Source organism: Periplaneta americana, chromosome 1 (assembly GCF_040183065.1).
Source record: "Periplaneta americana isolate PAMFEO1 chromosome 1, P.americana_PAMFEO1_priV1, whole genome shotgun sequence".
In the NCBI taxonomy this organism is placed as follows: Eukaryota; Metazoa; Arthropoda; class Insecta; order Blattodea; family Blattidae; genus Periplaneta; species Periplaneta americana.
Window position 1 is genome coordinate 69,917,702 of NC_091117.1, and position 5,709 is coordinate 69,923,410.

General features: G+C 36.1%; 1 non-coding gene across 1 annotated transcript; it reads left to right on the forward strand.

Annotated features, from left to right (window-relative positions):
• Window positions 1-390: 390 nt before the first annotated feature.
• Window positions 391-467, forward strand: TRNAC-GCA (transfer RNA cysteine (anticodon GCA)). Its single transcript has one exon. It is a non-coding gene; the product is annotated as a tRNA-Cys (tRNA).
• Window positions 468-5,709: the final 5,242 nt, after the last annotated feature.

Sequence of the window (5,709 nt, forward strand, 5' to 3'; positions counted from 1 at the left end):
TTATCATCATTTAATTCGAGAAAAATTCGTCCTGGCACCGGGAATCGAACCCGGAACCTCTCAGCTCTGCGCGCTGAGTGCTCTTTCCAACTGAGCTATGCCGGGACACGATCCAAGATGCCGGCCGAACTCCTCTCGTTGTAATGTTTTACGGCCTTACTACCTGCACTTTAGACAATGTAAGTCATACATGCAGGAGCGCATATTTAAATGACTTTATGGCCATATTCAACCTCAATTTGTGACAAGTGCTAACAGTTAATACATCACATATTCATTATATATGAGGTCGCGCCTACCTCATTGAATATTACACGACTACTATGAAGTAGCCAATGTGTATTATCATCATTTAATTCGAGAGCAGTTCGGCCGGCACCGTAGATCGTGTCCCGGCATAGCTCAGTTGGAAAGAGCACTCAGCGCGCAGAGCTGAGAGGACCCGGGTTCGATTCCCGGTGCCGGAACGGATTTTTCTCGAATTAAATGGTGATAATACACATTGGCTACTCTATCGGTAAATAATTAAGTAAGTAATAAAATGAAGTATCCGCTGCTTAGTTTAGGTGAATTTTTAAAATGTTTCAAGGACTTATGAAAGACTCCATATAGAAACAATTGGTTTACATATATTTTATCATTACAAATACATAAATCGAAAGCTATTCGAAAACTAAATATCAGCAGAACTAGAAATAGCTACCCTATCATCATATACCACCTCCCTCAAATCCATTTTAATATTATCTTCCCATCTACGTCTCGGCCTCCCCAAAGGCTTTTCTCCTCTGGCCTCCCAATTAACACTCTATATGCATTTCTGGATTCGCCCATACGTGCAACATGCCCTACCCATCTCAAACTTCTGGATTTAATGTTCCTAATTATGTCAGGTGAAGGATATAATGCGTGCAGCTCTGCGTTGTGTATCTTTCTCCATTCTACTGTAACTTCATCCCTTTTAGCCCCAAATATTTTCCTAAGAACCTTATTCTCAAAAACCCTCAATCTCTGTTCATCTCTCAAAGTGAGAGTCCAAGTTTCACAGCCATACAGAAGAACCGGTAATATAACTGTTTTATAAATTCTAACTTTCAGATTTTTTGACAGCAGACTAGATAACAAAAGCTTCTCAACCGAATAATAACAGGCATTTCCCATAATTATTCTGCGTGTAATTTCCTCCCGAGTGTCATTTATATTTGTTACTGTTGCTCCAAGATATTTGAATTTTTCCACCTCTTCGAAGGATAAATCTCCAACTTTTATAGTTCCATTTCGTACAATATTCTGATCACGAGACATAATCATATACTTAGTCTTTTCGGGATTTACTTCCAACCCTATCTCTTTACTTGCTTCAAATAGAATTTCCGCGTTTTCCCTAATCGTTTGAGGATTTTCTCCTAACATATTCACGCCATCCGCATAGACAAGAAGCTGATGTAACTGCATTTTGTCTTGCAGATATATAGGTAAACTCTTCAAGCCTTTATATCTATCACAGATGCTCAATGTGTCCACCCTTGCTGATAAAGCCGATAATAATCAATTTCATCCCACACGCATAGTGCTGCTCATCGGAGTGACTACTACCGCGGAGGAATCGGAGATTACGAATAAAGCTCTCCACCGGTGATCTCCGGTACTATCGTAGGTGGAACAGGGGACATACGAAGGGATGCGGTGGTTCGGAGCGAAGCGAAGTTGGAAGACGTAGAGCTCAAGGACGACCGGCGCGTACGGACTTAGGGTAGTTGTTAGTGGAATAAAATGGCACCAAATCGTATATCCGTCGCATGGAAATTTTTAATTTTGTTGAAGATGATAATAAAATCGCACACTGTGAACTCTGTGGGCGAATTTACTCTAAGGGTGGTGGAACTTGGAATTTGTTAGACCATTTGAAGCGATCGCACAATCGCAAACTTAAAGAAAGTAAGTAAGTAAATTTAACCGTTCAAAACACTTTGGAACTCTTTTAAAAAGCGTGTTTACTTAGATTTATATATAAAAGTTCTAATAAATAATTTCGTGGTTTTGTGTGCAGACAGATTAACATTGCGAATGAAAAACTGAAAAGCAAAAGAATTTCAGCAAAAAAGGACCCTCTAAGATTGATCCAGCATATTGTTACAAGATGAAACTCCAAACTTCAGTGATGAGCCTCTTACTTGAAAGGAAATATGAATTGGTGATTCTGTTGCCAGAAAATCTAAACGCTCCTAGGACGCTAACAGGTCCGTATTTGGAAATCTCTATGGCTTGGACCAGGTTAGATAGATTCTCTGAGTAGGTCTAAATTTTAAAATGTAGGTATGTAAGTGTTTAGGCTAACATTAAGTGCCGCGGTTGTGGTCTCGTACTTGCTGTCAAAAATAAGTTATTACCATTCAAATACACATTGACGGTTAATTAGTGATTTCATCGTTTTCGTAGTTTTAAAATTACGCAAAACATTTGATACGATTTCTTTAAACTGCTTTAGTGCAATTGTTTCAAAGGTCCAGAGTCTAGAAAAAAAAGTCTTGAAATTTCTATAAAACGTAACTTTTGAGGCAATAAAAATCATACATAACTTATATGGAATATTTAAAAGGCAACTTGAGTTATTAGATTAAAATATTGAGTTTCATTCTGAAACGTAAGAAACGTGTGGTAATAATATAATTACAATTATCCTTAAGTTGATATCCGCTTATATTTTTTTATTACAGAGCAAAAGTGGTGCGTTTTAGAAGAGACAGTTCAAATACTGACACCCTTTAACACAATGATCACAATCCTGTCTGGTGAAGAATCTTAATAAATTATTTTGGACAATAAACTTTAACCCATTGATACCACATGTTTCTTTTGTTCCATTCTGAATCTCCCTTCATATATTTTACGTTAAACTAAACCGATTAGAATAATAATTGACAAAAACTTTTTGTGAATAAACGAGTGTTTCCAGAAGAATTATAAATGTTTACATTTACTGAAAAACTTTACTTCTGCGTTAGTTTTCAGTTAATTTTAATGTTATTCATTTGATCAATGACATAAAACTAATACGCCTTTCCACATATACTATGAATTTTAAAACTAGACAAAAATCTGTCGACTAGCATAGTACTTCAAGCAAAACAAGAAAAAAAGGAGAGCCGAAGAAAGAGAAAGAGAGAGAGAGAGAGGTAAATAAAAAAGAGAAAATATACAACAAAAAATTACACACTTATTTTAAAAGATACGCGGACGTCTGTGGACTCCAATCACTATCTGATCCGATTAAAGGAATGCTCAGCGGAAAGTGTATGTCTGCGCCGCAGCGTATATACAACCTGCGCGGCATCATTCGGAGGTAACCGGAGGTCTCCGATTGAAAGTGCACAAACAACCGCTCCGGAGAAAGACCTAATCATAAGCAGCACTAAGTCAGCATATCACGATCGATCAGTGCTACAGCTGCTGTGATACGGTCGAGAAGTTCCTGAAGGTTAGCGGGGAGTCCTTCACAAATCCCCACAAGATAAAATCGCAAGGTGTTAAACCCGGTGACCTCGATGTATACAACTCTATCTTCCGTTCAGTAGCGATTCTTGGCAGAAGCTAGCTGCAATGTTGAATAGAAGTAGTATGTGTCAACGATCGTCGTCTCATGCGGGTGAAATTTCAAGAGTTGAACATATGAGTCAGATTTTAACATTATCGTAGTATAATCTTGGGAAAAATCGTTCTCTTTCCGGAACTTTTGCGAGTGCACGGATTCCAAGAATGTATTAGTCCCACAGAACAGTTTCGAAATAATAGCAAGTGTATGATAACGTAATATTCACCAAAATTTTATATTGTTTCGAAACTAATTCCGTTTCCAAAAATCTTAGACCATAATGCAATTCGAACCACGGCAGCTGTTATAGTCAAGTGTAGGTGCAGTAATTTATACATACTATAAAACATCGCAATGGCTTGGTCATTTCTTCTGCTAAATAAAGGAAATTACTAAAATACTACGTGATATTAGTCTTTATTAAACATTCATTATTTTATTTGTAATAAATATTGAGGTTAGTCGAGCTACATTTGCACTGTTTTGCTACCATATACCAATTTTATAACACAATACATTACACTATATAAATTTGTACAATTCTTTCTTAATTGGATATATTAATGTAATGATTTCGAAAAAATAATAATAGACACAGTCTTTTAAATTGATATTTCATTTATTCTTGTTGCTATATTAATCACAGACAATGTAAATGAAGCTGATTAGCCAATCAGACTGAAAGTTTAATAATGAAACACGCCCTGAAAATTGATTAGAGTTAAAAATTTCGAGTTCCCAAATCATGATTGATGGGTGAAAAGAGAATCCAAAAATCTTAAAAAAAAAAAAAAATCGCTGCCATTGCTAAGGAAACTTCTATTCGTGTTTCACTAATAGTAGCAATATTTATTTTTACTTGTTTCTTTCATATATAATTTATATTTTCTCCTTACAATTATTTATTTCCTTTCAAATCTGAAGTAGCACCATTAATTATGTTTGTGGTGTAGTTAATGTATATTTCTTTATGCTCGACCATGCCGAAATGTAGTAATTATACATAATTATGTAGCAGTCCTTTAATGCATGTCATTAAAGTACACCTACTCATTAAAGTACAGATGTTCAGCCAATGACAACTCAGCTTACAGGTGTTCAACCAATGACAAGTCAGCTTTGTACCGTTATAAAACCGCAAGTATCGGTTATTCTCGGATATGCAATCGAAAGAGAATTAGCGAAAAGTCACGGAGGCTGGAAATCCAATACTGTCGCAGAAGGTTATTTCTGTTACTATAATAATTAGCTTTAATTGTAAATAATATTCAAATAAATTCAATTTGTCATCTCGTTTTTCAATGTCGAATTCAATAATCAAGGTTATATCAAAGTTTAACGGGATTACATCAAGGTCAATGACATTATTGTTCCTCGGAAAAAATCAATACTTTCGCGTCTGCGCACATCTCACAATTCACGACCTAGAACAAGGTCACTTCCTATCTTGTCAGATACAAATAAGATGTATACATCTGAATAATTTCAAGTTAGAAATATGATCGAGCATAAAAAGGCGTATGACACTCGCCTATAATGGTAATTAAGAAGCTCGTATGAAAATTATGAAACTCGCTTGTGCTCGTTTCATAAACATCCATACTCGCTTATTAATTACTATGAATATAGGCTCGTTGCGTAATGTACTATTATGTAGTGGCAATCAGTGTTTAATTTAGAAATACATACAAGGTATTGATTAATTTAAATAGTAGATATTTTGTGCCAGTAATATGTAACAATAATTGTGCTGCCGTTATTTGATGTATTATTCTGTTTTCATATGTTTCTAGTGCAATAATAAAATTAATGTTCATTTATTCAAGTCATGTCCAGTATCTTCCTCATTAAAAAAGAGAGACACCGCCACTGCACGGAACCTCTGCTCCGTTACCACACATTTGGTTGTTCGGGACAAGCATGCGAGATAGGCAGCGGTGACCAAATTGGGTATCGTGATTACATCGTGTAATCAAAGACATTAATACTAGTAAGGGAAGTTTCCTGTACATTGCTCTCTGTCTCGCACACGTACTGAAGGTAAGCAGTGTCGGTACCCATGTCGCTATACAAACCCTCTGTCTCTAGCAGGAACAGAAGGTTTCGTACAGAATGGG